Source organism: Calidris pugnax, unplaced genomic scaffold, assembly GCF_001431845.1.
Source record: "Calidris pugnax isolate Ruff unplaced genomic scaffold, ASM143184v1 scaffold57, whole genome shotgun sequence".
Classification (NCBI taxonomy): domain Eukaryota; kingdom Metazoa; phylum Chordata; class Aves; order Charadriiformes; family Scolopacidae; genus Calidris; species Calidris pugnax.
In genome coordinates, this window is record NW_015090813.1 from 253465 (window position 1) to 269796 (window position 16332).

The 16332-nt window shown below is 41.9% G+C and overlaps 1 long non-coding RNA gene across 1 annotated transcript; it reads right to left on the reverse strand.

The window, feature by feature from the left end:
- Nucleotides 1-1796: 1796 nt before the first annotated feature.
- Nucleotides 1797-14824, reverse strand: LOC106886531. The gene is made up of 4 exons (XR_001411670.1): nucleotides 14699-14824; nucleotides 10814-10925; nucleotides 8021-8159; nucleotides 1797-3833 (listed from the first exon to the last, which is right to left on the reverse strand). It is a non-coding gene; the product is annotated as an uncharacterized LOC106886531 (long non-coding RNA).
- Between the last annotated feature and the right edge of the window lie 1508 nt (nucleotides 14825-16332).

Consider the following 16332-nt stretch of genomic DNA (forward strand, 5'->3'; position numbering starts at 1 on the left):
GCAGTATTTGTAGAGACTGATGAGAAGAACATGGTGCAAACAGGCTAAATGGTGTTTCATCAGGGTTTTCAGCACGTAAGGAGTCCTAAGGAATAGCGTTGCAACAGGGAAGCTGTCAGGATTGATTAGCAGGGGATGGAAAGCACTCATTTCTCTCCTATTGAATTCTTCTGGTTTTATTTTGGGACATAATGTCTTCATTAGTTCTTAGATGTGTTTGTTTGGGATAGTCGTTTGATAAAAACTACGGCCCGTTCACAGGCATGTTTGAATTGAGAAAGTATCTTCGTATGTTTTCTTTAAATTATGGGAGCATCGTGGAGAAACCAAGTAGGAGGTGGACTTTAAATATAAAGCACAGTAGGAAGAAAAGAAGCCAAGAGCTCAGTTCAGGTGTCAGCTGAAAAGAACCCACAGCAACACAATGTCATAAGACCGTGAGCATGTTTGTTTGATTGGAAATTACTCATGTTTATTTTGAAGTTTTAGTAATAGGTGGATTTGAAAAAAAAAAGATATATTTACCAGTCTAATATCCTTTCTGAAAATTCAGGTCAAATCCCGATATTGCAAGTATTTTTGCATGTTCTTCTCTGTGAGCAGGAAAAAGCGTTTAAAACAGATTTGAGCACAGGGAGAACAATGAAGAGAAACCTAAATTTTAGACATCGCCAAAATGTGGTAAAGAGCCTCAGCTACTGTGAGTGGGTGGAAATTCACTGCCAGTGAAGCCTGCTTTCCCTATTTCACTGGTTCCTGTGTTTGCCAACTGTGAAATGAACTACTGTGACAGCTTGAATAATTCCGGTGGGAATAATGTCTCATAAAAAAAAAAAGAAGGTCTTTTTAGGACTGACAGTTAAACCAAGTTAAGAAATAAATCTGAATTTTAAATGCACTGAGGTTCCTGAAACATTCAAACTCTGTATTATTCCAGAACAAGACTTTTTTCTCATTAATTTACTGGGGTCGATTTTTCTGGGATGGGCTGTTACTATATGGAATATTCAGAAAAAGACAGATGTGAAAGAAATGTAAATATTGAGTGACTGAAATATGAAGATTGGTTAACTGAAACCAGTAAAGGATGGTCTCAGAGCTTGTTTCTTCCTGTGCAAAAGGAAGGGACGTAGGAAGGGAAACGGAGTTTAAATACTGACACAGTTGGAGATTTAAAGCATTCATCGTGCTGGAAAGGAAGCATTTAAAATTTCTAAATTTGGTGGAAAAACTGACTTTCTTAAGGACACACAGATGCCCCCCAGCTACCTATGCATATTTTCTCCTTCAAGTGATTATAGATGGAAAAGGTTTCCTTTTCTGGCGGCACTGTGAGGATGCTCCTGCCCCTTTTTTCTACTCATGTGGGCACAGCTGGTTAGGGGGCAACACCTGGCAGGGCAGTGGTTGGTGACTGCCCCTGTGCTTCTCCCTGCTGTCCATCAGGCTGCTGCCCTTGGGTGAGCCTTCTCTGTGGCTCATGCCATGTCCATGTCAACGCAGTTTGTGGCAGTCGTGGTGTGTAAGTGATGGGATTGAGGGGCTGTGTTCTGTTTAGCCGCAGGGAAGGAGGTCTGCAAGCTCAGTGGGCACCAGTCGCACCTGCAAATGACCTCAGTCAGGTGTGGGAGATCCTCTGAGAGGAGGAACAGAGCCTAGAAAACCAAGATGCAGAGGAGGAAGGCAGACAAAAGAACAGTAGAGACTTTACTAAAGATTGCAAGTCAATATTGATTTCATTTTTAATGAAAGTTCATTGGAAAGTTCGTTACGTCCGAATCGTCGCTTTCTTCCTTCAGCGTTTTAAGCCTCAAGTTAAATTACCACATTAAGGACCTAGTAACTTTCATGTTCTATTTCAAGAAACAGAAGAGGAGTCTTGTGGGAGTTACTCATCACCTATTGCGGAACGAACGCCGCGCTTCCCTCGGGTTGCTTCTGCAATCCGTGTGGGCTCTCAGAAGCAAAGGGCCAGCAGTAGTACAAGAACCACCTGGTCAACCATGAAACACCAAGCAGCTCATCCTGAAACTGTAGTTATGGGCCAAGAGGGTAGTTTAGATGTGGTCAGTTTGGGATCACCAGGCTCCTCCTTCGTAGTTTAGCCCACAGATTCCATCTCTATCCATGTGTAGGCCAGGAAAACCCAACCATGTTGATATATAGGAATAACCAACAGTACAGCTTGGGGGGATTGGAGAAGGCCATTTCTTGGTTGCTCCCAGAGCAGTGCTAATGAGCTCTGGTTTGTAATTTAAAAAGCAAGCTCAATATTCTGGGCACACAGTCAGCTCCTGTATTATTGAGCTACTTTGGCTGTTGAGGTGTAGAAATTTGGTGTAGGCTGAAAATAAGAGGCAATTCTGCAAGAGCAGGATGTTTTCTGACATGTGGATGCTCTCACTCTTGTTGGGGCACTGGGCTCTTTTCATACGTTTAATTTCTGTTTTCAATAGAAAACTTCTTTCAAAGAACTTTGCACAAGATAGGCAGAAAATGGGAGTGGATCTGACTCCTGACAAACTTAAATGGTACCAGATTTTTACCCATTTCTTTAGTGGTCTATCCCTCATGAGTGCATACTTTTTGTGCTTTATATAAAAATTAACAAATCATCAAATTAATAACCACAGGAAAAATGATACCTGTTTTGCTGGGTTTCTTTAAATTTACACGCCACTATGTTAGACTGAAGATCACCTTTGCCTGATGACACAGCAGAACTTCAATCATCACTTTCCTTCCAGCTTGCCAATGCCAGGAACTATTATTATTGTACCCAGCATGGCCCCAAATCCTCCTTTCTTGTCCAGAAATGGAATCCTGTGGATATTCTTTTAAAACTAATAGCAGAACTTCTCTGATGATGACAGGTGTTTGCTTACAAAGTCCTATTTTCCTGGACATTCATTGTTTCAAACTCCTGCCAGCCCCAAGTTCTCCTTGTCTGGCTCATCCCTGGATCATGCACCTGCTTGAAGCCTGGAGCTGAGCTCCCTTTTCCGTTTAGTTCTGTAATATGTTTCCTGATTTTCTTCACCGTGTCATCTTCACCAGTAAACAAAGACAGCAGTGTAACTCCAACACCTTCATCCCTGCTATTCAAAGTACTAGCAGATATATCCACGCTTTCATAGTAGGTGAGTTTAATATTTTCTTGAGCACTATCTTAAAGGTTAGTGGTTTGTTGCACCGGTCCCAGTGATTTTTTCTGTCCCTGCTTTCTTTTCTCAGTCTTAAAATTAAACTAGAATTTATCTTTCGAGTCTGTCCAGCTTGTGGCTTAGACCTTTGGTTGGTCGTTCTGCTGGCTGGTGCCTGAGCTTTTCAGAGCTCCAGAGCTCTGCGTATCTACACAAGTGCAAGAGTCAGCACACTATGTTCTGCCAGCTTAAAAACTCCCAAACCCTTTCTCATTTTTCTATCTTTACACAGTTGTCTTTGGATAAAAGCCACGCTAGCAATGGTGCAGTGGGACAATCAAAGCTAACTGCTGCAGGAGTGACACTGTGGAGGAAACGGTAGTTGTGATGGCCTTAGGATATGATTCAACAGCACACCGACCAGGCGTGACAGCTCTTTGCCACTAAAAGAGGAGCTCTTCCACCCCTGCTTCCTTCCTTCCATTCCTGCTCGCGGATGCACGGTCTGTAGGTTGCTCTGCAAGCAGCTGAGGTCCTCCGTGTGTAACTGCTGCAGCTCTGCTGAATAAAACAAGGCAGCTGACACGCTGGGAAGAAATTGCAGGAAAATGTACTCTTCTCATTATCTGCACCTCAACACACAGCAGCTTGTTGTGCCGTTCTCAGGGGAGCAGAATGGCAGAGGGAAATCTAGAATGAGAATAGGAAAACGAGTAAGAAACTATAAAGCCTATAAAAACGACTATAACACTGCAGCCCCCTCAGAGCTAAAGGCACATAATGATCATCACAGAATAGACCTCCGTGTGGAACTGCTGCAGCTCTGCTGCCTAAAACGAGGCAGCTGACACGCTGGGAAGAAATTGCAGGAAAATGTACTCTTCTCATTATCTGCACCTCAACACACAGCAGCTCGTTGTGCCGTTCTCAGGGGAGCAGAATGGCGGGGGGGAATCTAGAATGAGAATAGGAAAACGAGTAAGAAACTATAAAGCCTATAAAAACGACTATAACACTGCAGCCCCCTCAGAGCTAAAGGCACATAATGATCATCACAGAATCTTCTAGGTTGGAAGGGACCTTAAAGATCATCTTGTCCAACCGTCAACCTAACTGACAAAAATAGACACCCACACAACAAACAAGGAGCATCATCACTAAACCATACCTCCCAGCACTACATCAACCCGTCTTTTGAACACCTCCAGGGATGGTGCCTCAACCACCTCCCTGGGCAGCCCATTCCAATGGCTGATAACCCTTTCAGTGAAAAAATTTTTCCTAATATCCAGCCTGAACCTCCCCTGGCGCAACTTGAGGCCGTTTCCTCTTGTCCTGTTGCCTGTGACTTGAGAGAAGAGACCGACCCCCACCTCTCTACACCCTCCTTTCAGGTAGTTGTAGAGAGCAATAAGGTCTCCCCTCAGCCTCCTCTTCTCCAGGCTGAATCATCAGAGGCTTTTGATCCTTGTGTTCAGGGCAGAGCAAAGAGAAGACAGTCAGTCACTATGGCAGCGTGGGACTGAGGCACAACCCACCTTCAGGACTCCAGTTCATGGAAATGGAAACAACCCCAAGCTGAATCTCCCTCAAGAAAAACCAAGTTGCTGGGAGATTATCTCAATGGGTCGATAATGCGTCTGTTGGAGCTGCTGTACCAATTTGCTTTATTTGGTTGAGTCATTTCTGTGTCTGTTGACACAGCACATTCCTCACTGCCACTTCCTTCTGGCAGAAAGGTCTTCCGATACATTCCTTTTTTCTTGATTGATGAATTTGTTTAGGTTTCTGCTTCACAACGACTTCAGTCATCTAAATATCATGGAATCATAGAACCACAGAATGGTTTGGGTTGGACGGGACCTTAAAGATCATTGAGTTCCAACCCCCCTGCCCTGGGCAGGGACACCTCCCACCAGACCAGGTTGCTCAAAGCCCCATCCAGCCTGGCCTTGAACCCCTCCAGGGATGGGGCAGCCACAGCTTCTCTGGGCAACCTCTTCCAGTGCCTCACCACCCTCACAGCAAAGAATTTCTTCCTAATATCTAATCTAAATCATGTATAATTATTAATTATCACTGAGTTACATAGCTACAGGTCTGCATACAGCCTGTGACTGTAGGACAGGAATATGGGTGTCATCATTTGTGAAAGAAAAATTGCACTTGGAAAAACAAAGGCTGGAGGAATTATCAGCTGAAAATCAGACTCAACAGATGGAGATTTCAGAAATGCTGAGCAAAGTCTTTTGTTGCTGTCCCCAGCTTTAATGAGAACAGCTTGTGTTGAAAGCTTTTGTAAATTCCATATGAATTTTTTTATTTATCTAAGACTATGACCACATTTGTCTTCTCTAATTGTGTTATATGTGGTCTCCTTTGAAGTAATTACACAGTTTACATTTTGATTCATGAACTAAAGATCGTAACAAAAACCCTAAAAGAGTTTGCAAAACAATTCAGTCAAACAAGACTTGAAGTTGTATTTTTTTAACAAGGCTGATTATATTCTCAAATGAATTCCTCAAGACTTGGGGCAAACAATACACCCAACGGATGGGAGCAAAAACCAACAACCCAGTTTTTATCTGAGATAGCAACCACCCTGACAGTCCCCATCCTTTAAACAAGTTGTTCAACCAATTCCATCCATCATTTACTTGTAATTTCTTCACTCCATCTTTCAGAAGCTGGATACTTTTATGTAGTGATTCCGAGCGATCCGATAAATTCATACAACACATTCCCTCAAAGTCTTCACATCCATGTCCTTGGGCTAATAACAGAAAATCTATCACGGCTCTATTTTGTAATGTAGCATGTCTAACACCATCAACATCAGTCAACAAGCCACTCAGTGCAATCGACGTAGCGTTGGTTTGCTTACTCAACCAACATCCCAAGTTCATCAGCTTTCTCAAGGTGGCCGCAGCAGCAACCTCAGGTGCCAATCCTGGGGCAGCTATAATTTATCCAGGTCCCCAAAAGGTGACTGTATCCTCACAGTCAACCTCAAATTGATGGATATATCTTCTGGTTCGTTTTTTGTTGTGAATCCTAGTAAGGTTGGGTGTTAGTAATGTAAGCTGCCCAAGGCTACATGGCCCACCATTAAGTTTCAATGGAATTCCCCCCCATGCTCTAGCCCCACAAATTAAAAAAAATCCCTGCAGGCAAAGCAACTGGAACAGAAAAAGAGCGTGATATATTGGAGGAGGTGTAATTCATAGAATAGAATCATAGAATCATAGAATTGCCCAGGCCGGAAGGGACCTCCAAGGGGCATCTAGTCCGACCCCCCCGCAGTCAGCAGGGACCCCCCCAACTAGACCAGGTTGCCCAGGGCCTCGTCGAGCCTCTCCTTGAATATCTCCAAGGAAGGGGCCTCAACCCCCTCCCTGGGCAACCTGTTCCAGTGCTCCACCACCCTCACAGTGAAGAACCCTCTCCTAATCTCCAGTCTAAATCTGTTCCCCTCCAGCTTGAAGCCATAATTACACCAGGCTGTAGCATTTCTATACACAGGCAAAGTAGCACTTACATTCTGACCCATTCGAGTGGTGTTATAGGTATAGTTAAACATCACACAAGCATCCCTTGTGACTGATCCCAACAACTCCAGCTCTTGAGGTTCTTGTGTTACCTGAGGCAAATGTGCACATACACCATCCCAGTTATCAACACAGGAGCGTGGATTATCGCAAGGGCTGGGAAACCCATGAGACAGAGATGAGTTCGTAGAGTGTTGAGTTTCTCCTTCATCTGGAGGAGGAGGAGGAGGTGGTGGAGCCGACGGCTCTACTGGAGCTGAATTATAGGTGTCAACCGAGGGCACTAGTTCCAGCTCATTTAACAGCTCTGTGGGGGTTTTATAAGCTCTATCACGAGCTGCCAAAGAGCATTTTGTGTACATCTCATCATCAGAATCTGCCCAAAGCTTCACCCTCCTCCGCAGCTCACGGGTTTTAGGGCATACTCCGGAACCTACAATCTTTTCTCCTTCTGGCATTACATTCCCCGTTGTTCCCTTAGCATCCATCATTTGTTTATTCCCCTCAGTCTGTTCTTCTGAAGGAAGTGGCACGGGGGGTGTAAGACTTTGGAAAGTATTAGAAGCAGAGGTGGTGCCCTCTGCCTGATCTCGCTGGGCTTTAAAGTCTTTCAGAGTCTCATAAAGCAGACGCCACGTCGTTAAAAGTTCTGCAGCATCTTTTGCCCCCCGTGTGGCACCGTCAAACAATTTATCACCTAACTCTTTCCAAGCAGAAACACTGAAAGAAGTTACGGTAGTTGCCTCATATCCTTGTTCTTTACTCCACAATAGCATTTTTCGCAATAACAAGTCACAGAATCACAGAATCTTCTAGGTTGGAAGGGACCTTAAAGATCATCTTGTCCAACCGTCAACCTAACTGACAAAAATAGACACCCACACAACAAACAAGGAGCATCATCACTAAACCATACCTCCCAGCACTACATCAACCTGTCTTTTGAACACCTCCAGGGATGGTGCCTCAACCACCTCCCTGGGCAGCCCATTCCAATGGCTGAGAACCCTTTCCGTGAAAAAAATGTTTCCTAATATCCAGCCTGAACCTCCCCTGGCGCAACTTGAGGCCATTTCCTCTTGTCCTGTTGCCTGTGACTTGAGAAAAGAGACCGACCCCCATCTCTCTACACCCTCCTTTCAGGGAGTTGTAGAGAGCAATAAGGTCTCCCCTCAGCCTCCTCTTCTCCAGGCTGAATAACCCCAGCTCCCTCAGCCGCTCCTCAACTCCAACTTAACTCCTCGGTTTTGCAAAATCGTTTTCCATGTAGAAAGGATCATAGTCTCTTCTTTACTTAATGAAGTACCCATGCTCCCGGCAGCTCACCTCATCCAGGTGTCTCTTCCAAAGCCACCTCCGGCAGCTCTACCCGCCGCTCTCTGGGATGTTGGGCTCCGTCTCTGCGGCTCTACCCACCAGCCTTGTAGTCCAAGTGCTGTGATCACCTCGGGATCACCAGATGTCGCTGTTGAGATGGACACGACACACACGGAATTACGAGCGAAAAGCCCAAAAACCCCAAAAGAACCCATTTATTGTTTAAACAAGCCCTTTTATATCTTTCTTAAGAATGTGTGTCCATATACGATTGGTTCACTCAAAGACCAACCATTCACGATTGGATGACTTTGTCCTCTGTTGTAACTTCGATAAGCTTCTTCAGCTTGCAGTCTGACAGTGCCTTTATCTTGTTTACTCAGCTCTTCTGGGGACTGTCTGGCCTCTTCAAGGATACACGGGTATCTGCTTAAGGTCAATGTTAAACATCAATTCTGATCCCTCACACCAGCCGAGGTCTTCCATACCCGAGCTGGTCACCTGAGCTGGTCATCTCCTCCTTAGTGGCTTCCCCCCATCAGTCACTACAGCAAAGGGCTTGTTTAAAATACATATATGTATGTAAGACTTTTTAAAAATACACCACCCTGTTTTGTTTCAGTTGATGGACACAGATCATGGTACACCAGTCAGTCACAAATGATTTTTGACATGTTTTGGCAGCTCCTGTCTCATAAACAAAATACAGGCTTTGGTCACTCAAAAAAAGGCAGGGTGTGATAAACCATCCATCAACCAAGGGGGATTTCCCCATCCTCTTCCTTCTGAGTGACTATGGTGTGTCACTCTCATCTCCACCATGGATGAACCAGTCGCTGGTGAAATGACAGCGGGGCCGTGTCTAAAATCACCTCTCCATTTTTTTTAGAGGATTTGGATTTTTAGCACATCCCACTCTCTGAATATTCCCCAAAAGTTTGTGGGTACCCAACACGTGATTAAAGAGTGACTGTAATAAAGGCAGCTGTGTCCCTTTCATTGAGCAGATCAGACAAACTGCACAAGTTCTCTTGTTCATAAATCAGTAAAAAAAATGCAGCAGAGTGTGCAAGACTTAGACCTTCTTTCTGTTCCAAGTGTTTTCAGACTTGGCAGAGTGTGTGTTCCTCGGAGGACTATGAATATGCCAAGTCTTAAGTATTTCTAGCAAAATAATTTTTTAGTTAGTTCAAGGAAAAAACCCATATAAACAGTTTGCTTAATAGCATCGGAATCAACTTTTAAGTACAGTGAAATACAGCTAAAAAGTTCTGGTTTGTTTTTCTTAAAAGTAGGGTGAAAGAAAGTGTTAAAAAATCCAGCCCAAGGAAGAGCTTCTTTGGAAAAAAATATGCTGATTGTACTTCTGCCTCCTTCCAGGAGCCTCCCTTATCTCCCTGATGGTCTCTTTCAGTTTGCAAATTTAATGCCTGGTTGTACATATTCAGAAAAAAAAAACAAAACACTTTCACAAATATGCCACTTTGGAGCTTCTTTGGAAAAAAATATGCTGATTGTACTTCTGCCTCCTTCCAGGAGCCTCCCTTATCTCCCTGATGGTCTCTTTCAGAAAAGTTTGCAAATTTAATGCCTGGTTGTACATATTCAGAAAAAAAAAACAAAACACTTTCACAAATATGCCACTTTGCTTCTTTAATGTGTTCATTTTTCTATGCTTTTATATTTAATGGCAAGCAAAACACTTTCACAATTATGCCACTTTGCTTCTTTAATGTGCTCATTTTTCTATGCTTTTATATTTAATGGCAGTTATGACTGCAGATTTGAATACTGATACAGTTATTGTGAGCCACAACCAAAACTTGTAAATACATATAGTTACCTATTTTCCACTGAAGTCTATAACTTTTTTACTACACTTTCCTTATAGTTGTTTTTTTTTTCAATATACTTTGAAAAGGAGGGCTCATTTAAACCCATTAAGATCAATTTAAGAAAACTTCAAGATAAAAATCTTCTCACTAATATCTATTGTACCATACTATAATTAACTAATAAGCTTTATTCAGTGAAACAGGGATAGTCACATGCCCACTGTATTTAACCTTAAATGTTTTGCTACAGAAGCCATCATTATTATACAGGAATATATATTATAGAGGAATATATGTGCACACAGTCACAGGTGTCCTGTTTGAACCCGAGACCTCTTGCTGCTATTTCTTTTTAGTAATTCCAATGTAAAGGAAAATGCTTTGGATGTTTAACTTCTTTGGTAATTAGACTTACTGGAGCAAAATCCTATTAAAAAGAAAACTCTAGCATACCATTTAGCATATGCATTGCTTAGATTTCTATACAAACACTTCTGTGTACATTTATTCTCTTTAGGGAAAGGATTTTTGTTTGGTATTAGTTCTGTATTTGTATATGTCTAACAAAACAGAGGCTGAAATGACAAACGTGCTTTTGGATGTCTGTTTGGGAGAGCAGAAATGTAATCAGTGGAACTTCTCAGCAATGTATCTTCCAGCCTGGAAAAAAATATCACTTGATGCTTTTAAAACTTTGTAGCAGTTGTATTTATACTGAGCCACCAAGTGCTAGAGGGGGCAGGGGATTAAACTCCCCCAGCAACACAAAGAACTGACTTGAGGCCAAGTACAAATCTGACCAGGCAATATCACAGAGAGCAAATAACTCACCGTCCTATTTGGATATTAAGACAAAAATCTGAGTTATATATATATTTCTAGAATAGATTTCTATACTATAACTCTACAACTGTAACAATGAAAGCTATATTTCATGCTCTTAACCCATTCAATAAAGGAAGGCTACCTGAGTTCCTGCTTGCCTTCACGGTTCTTTGCAGGCATAATCTTCACAAATCTTCTCACTTCAAAAAATGACTGGATTTTTCTTCAGTTGAATCGAAGTTTCTAAATGAGGCCTATAATTTTGCATATGGAGTTTAAAAAAAACCAAAAAAAGTATATTCAAGTTAGTTTTACATTGTGTGGCTCAAGAAGAAAGTTATAAGTTTACCTGGTTTTCTTTTAAGCCAAAGGATCCATCGACAAAATTCACCTACAAATTCTTTCCTGTAAGCTACAAATTCATCCTTGCCCATGATGCCAACAGAACCTTTGACAAAAATTAGGTCGTTGCCGTGCTTAAACTTTGGTTGATCATGTAGATCCAGGCTGCCTGATTGTTTCCTTTTTCCTTTTCCTCTCTTGTCTTGTATCCATCTGTTGTATGATCTTTGTGGTAGGAATTGCCTCTATCTGCTCCCTGAGTTTGCAGAGTTTGGTGCTGCTGGGGTTCTTGGCCACACCTGAAGATTCAGAGGTGTGTGCAGGTGATTATGTCCACCAGCCCATGTTTGTGCACACTAGAGGTGAGGCTGAAATGGCTTTGAAAGGTTAAACTTTATTTACTGGACCTTTCCAGGCATCACTGGGTCACTCTGTACTAGCAATACTGCTCGGTGGCATTTCATAGAGAGAATGTGAACAGTAGTTTCTCCTACTGGCATTAAGTGTAAGCACTGGCAAAGAAAATAAAACAATTTTTGTAGGCACTTAGCCAAACTATTAAAACAACAGAGCAAGTATTTTATTTCAATTGCTACTTTAAGACTGTTTTGTTTTTGTGTTTGCTTTCTTTTTCCTTCAAGGTCTTACTCCACTATGGTCCTCTTGTCATAAATTGCTGAACAGTTTAAAAAGCAGGTTACAGAAAACAAAAGATGCACTTTGGTTCTTTGTGATATGAGCTGCACGTTCTGTCTTGTACTAAATTAATCATAAACATTATTCAATTTTTAATTATTTAAAAAGGGAAAAGAGCAGGTGCCTGCCAAGAACAGGTGTTACAAATTTAAGGTTAAATAAAATGCAACAATCCTTTCCACGTCTTATTTCCAAAATATACGTCAGAAACCACACTCTGCACTAATACATCCCCAGCTGCGCAGAAGAAAACCTTTTTGCCACTCGTTTTCTGATCTGGTCTTGCTTCTAGAATTTACTTCCCACTTGATTCTCAAGGGTTCAGTTTTGCTGACCTCGATGGGATTCTGTAAACACCGTGTTGCCGAACTGAGAGCGAGCGTAAACATCGTTAGGTTTACACTGAGTAGCTCCATGAGTACCTTCAAAAAGCTTGGCAGGCTGCCCAAGGAGGAAGGATCTGCCCAAGGTTTATTTTGATTTCTTTTAAAAGCAGATATGAAATTCATCACTGTCTACGGCTGAACATGCACGCAAGCATTTGAAGGAGCGATGACGTATCACCCGAGCCTTTCCTCAAGCCTGTCAGTGGGTCATCTGAATACTTTGAGAAAGGTTAGTTATGATAAAATTAGTGAAACACTTTGGTAGATGGAATAATTTGCTTATAATGTATTTTAGGATCTGAACTAGCAGTGTCTGGGGGAGACAATGGTGAGAGCTGGAGATCAGCAATCATCCTGTGCATCACTGACCTCCTTGCTTTCCCTCCACATTTCCTTTAAGTGATTCACAGCTTTACCTTCAGAAAACCCTACTCTTTTTACAACATGCCAGCTTCTAAAAACATAGAAAATGTTGTGAAATAATTCTAAGGGAGAAGGTGTTATACTCTAGCAAACAGCCAATGCATTTCTGGCTAATCTCAGTTTTGCATCCCTGACAAGAGTCTGAAGAATTGTATTAAGTTTGGGAATACACCTGAAATACTGGATATGCTATCAGAGCCAATGACAGAGCTTTTCTTCCTCCAGCTGAAGTATCTGGGTTATTAAAATACCTAATATATAGTTCCAAAGCACTTTTTCCTTAGAGGATCTTAATGCACGTTACAAATATTTAAACCAAATATTTAGAGGAAGGTAAACAGATATACAATCACTTGTATATCTATTGAACAAATATAGAATATTATCATGGATTTTATATAACTAAAAATTGTATAAGGAAAAACTTTTCTAGGACTGTAATGCAGTACTGGAACGAGTTATCTGCAGGGCTGGTGGAATCTCCATTCTTGAAGGTTTCCAGGGATGGGGCATCTACCACGTCTCTGGGTAACGTGTTCCAGGGTTTCACCACCCTCCTCGTAAAACAATTCTTCCTTCTATCTAGTCTAAATCTTCCCTCTTTTAGTTTAAAACCATCACCACTTGTTCTATCACAACAGGCCCTGCTAAAAGGTTTGCCCCCATCTTTTCTGGAGACACCCTGTAGTACTGAAAGGCCGCTATAAGGTCTCCATGGAGCCTTCTCTTCTCCAGGCTGAATAACCCCAGCCTGTCCTCATAGCAGAGGGGTTCCAGCCCTCTTGTCATCTTCGTGACCTCCTCTGGACCCACTCCAAGAGGTCCATGTCCTTCCTGTGCTGAGGTCCTGGGGAGACCATCAGAGTCTTTGAGGGACTTTAAGAGCAAGGGACTAAAGCAGGGGTGGAGAGAACTGAAGATATATTTAAACAAAGAGAAGGAACTGGGGCACGACTAGAGTGGACACCTCCAGAAGTGGTGGACTTCTGGCTGGAACAAAACTGACCGTGAAAGTCCCAGGAGGACATCAGCAAGGAGCTAAAGAGGTAGGAAGCTGGGGCAAAATGAAGGGAAAAGCTTTGAGCAGCCATCCTGCTTCAGAGGCAGGCTCACGTGTAACTGAAAAGATTCTGCTTTCCCAGTGATTCAACAAGTCCCTTCTGTTCTCCCTCCTTCCTCCCCTCGTTACCACATTGAGGGTGCCCAAATTATCACCCTGCTGACCCGAGGAGGCAATTTATTCAACATCCCCATTCTGGCAAAAGATGTGTTTAGTTTTGAAGCAGGTCACATATTTAACGTTTTGGTAGCTAACCAAGAATTGATTTTTTTGCAGGAAGCTGACTCTGGCCACACACATAATACTGGTGGGGGTTTTAAACTACTTGCTCTCATGTGTAACAGCGCTGACTTCAATGGGCTGAATTTCACTGAATTTCACTGAATTTTAGAGTTGGAAGGGACCATAGAGATCATCTAGTCCAACTCCCCTGCTGAAGCAGGATTGCCTAGAGCTAGAGCATGTTACTCAGGAGCATCCAGGCGGGTCTTGAAAATCTCCAAAGAAGGGGACTCCACACCCTCCCTGGGCAGCCTGTTCCAGGGCTCTGTCACCCTCACCGTGAAGAAGTTTCTCCTCATATTTGAGTGGAACCTCTTATGTTCCAACTTGTGCCCGTTGCCCCTCGTCCTCTCACTGGGAACCACTGAAAAGAGTCTGGCTCCCTCCTCCTTCAACCCTCCCTTGAGATACTTGTCAGCATTAATAAGGTCTCTTCGTGTTAGAGATGCAGCAACTGATCAGTAATAGTATAGAAATCTAAATATTTATATATGCTTGTATTCATCCACTCAGCCAAATCATACATCCATACATAGAGATAGTGTTAGAGATGCAGAAACTGATCAGTAACAGTATAGAAACCTAAATATTTATATATGCTTGTATTCATTCACGCAGCCAAATCATACATCCATACATAGAGATACAATGTAATTCTACATGTTGACACATTTTCAGTGACATTTCTTGAGGGCATCTCTGTCGTTACTCTGTAAAGCAGAACACACATGTGCCTAACCCACAGCGTCCTACATCCATATTAACCCCACGTTAATTGATTGATTTTCTTTAGATTCAACTCCGCTGCATTGTTCTGCACATTTAGATACACACGCACCTCGTTATGCTGCTGGTGATAAACCAGAAAGAAGTCCTTTCCTTCCTGGGAAAAGGTACATTCCAGGCTTTTTGGGAAGGTGATGGTACAGCAATGTCATGCTTCCTTGAGTACAAGGTGCCACCCTGTGAAATACATCTGAGATTAATTATAGAAGCGAAAGAACCGGATGCTTTCATCACTTTCTTGGAAGTGTTTAGAACCAACTTGCCATCTCATGTTACCTGAGCAGGGGTTTCAAAAAGGAGAATCTGATATCATTTGCATGCATATCTCAATACAAAGTACAGACAAACTTCTTTGAAGTTCTTCTTCAAAGCGTCTTCAAAGGTGGGCCTCTAGTTTGTAAGGAGATACACACGTAAATAAAATCAGATTCAATTAACTTTTTAATTTGCTTCTTTAACAATAACATTGTTCCTATTAAAACACTGTTACCCTCTGGAGAACTTCAGTCAACAAGTACATACAAACACTACCACTGTAATGCTTGTTGGTGGTGTCAGAATAAAAAAAAACCCTCCTGAAGGAAGAAAAAAGCATTTTCTGAACTGTGAATCATTGCTACAACACAAGATTATGCAAAAGCTCAGCTAAATGGAGATAATCCAAAACACACTTCTTTTTTTTCCCTGGTGAATGTATGATATCTTTATTTGATTCCAGGCCACAGCGTTATCTGCAATAGGATTTGTAGTATCAAATCAAGACCATGTTACCTTTGATTCTTTGCTCTTAACTTACTATTATCTTTTATAAGAAAATAATTATTCACTATAAAATTACTTTAACTATGAAAACATACGATAAAGTCAGACGCTTTCCCAATTATCTGCCCTTGTAGGCTCTGCTAAATCTGATATGGAAGTGAGTAACAGAGACATTTTAATAATAATTCTAATATCATGTAGTGTACGGTGATAACAAATGTACTTGGAGCAAAACTGACTGTCGGCCTTTTCTGGGGTGTCTCAGGGGAATCACACATTGTTTTTATGAAAATAACTAAGTCGGTGTATTTGATACCGAGAAACTAGACTGCAGCAGGATTGACTGTGGAATCTAATTGCTTTCTAATATAATTTTATCTTAAAAATACTTGCATTAGTGATGGAAAATTTTCCCTTTATTTAAAAACAGCCCATAAGACATTCTATTTCAACTGCTTTGGTCGAAACAAAGGATACCAATCACCTTCCATCTCAACTGTCAAACCTCTTTGCTTTATTCTGCACACACAGAACACCATTAATCACTGGGGGAAAAACAAACCACACCTCTATATGCAAACTGCAAGGTGGGTACATCCACTTGCTCATATAGTGTGCAAGAAATGAGCTGAATGAACACAAATATTTCTGAAGTTACCCTGCAGAAACAGTATTTCTCTCATTCAAAAGTATCTACGTTATTATTATCTCTCTGTAAATTTTGCCTTTTCCAGTTTTTGTAGCCCTGAAATATATATATATATGCGTGTGTGTGTGAATGAGAACTCTGCTTGGGCATCCCTGTGGCTGAGAATTCATGCCTGGCTTAGAGCCTGTGTGAATTTCACTAGCTCTTGTTTCCCTGTAACACATGCCAAACTAGATATCAGAAGCCTTTTGTATTAAAGAATCAAACAAATGGTA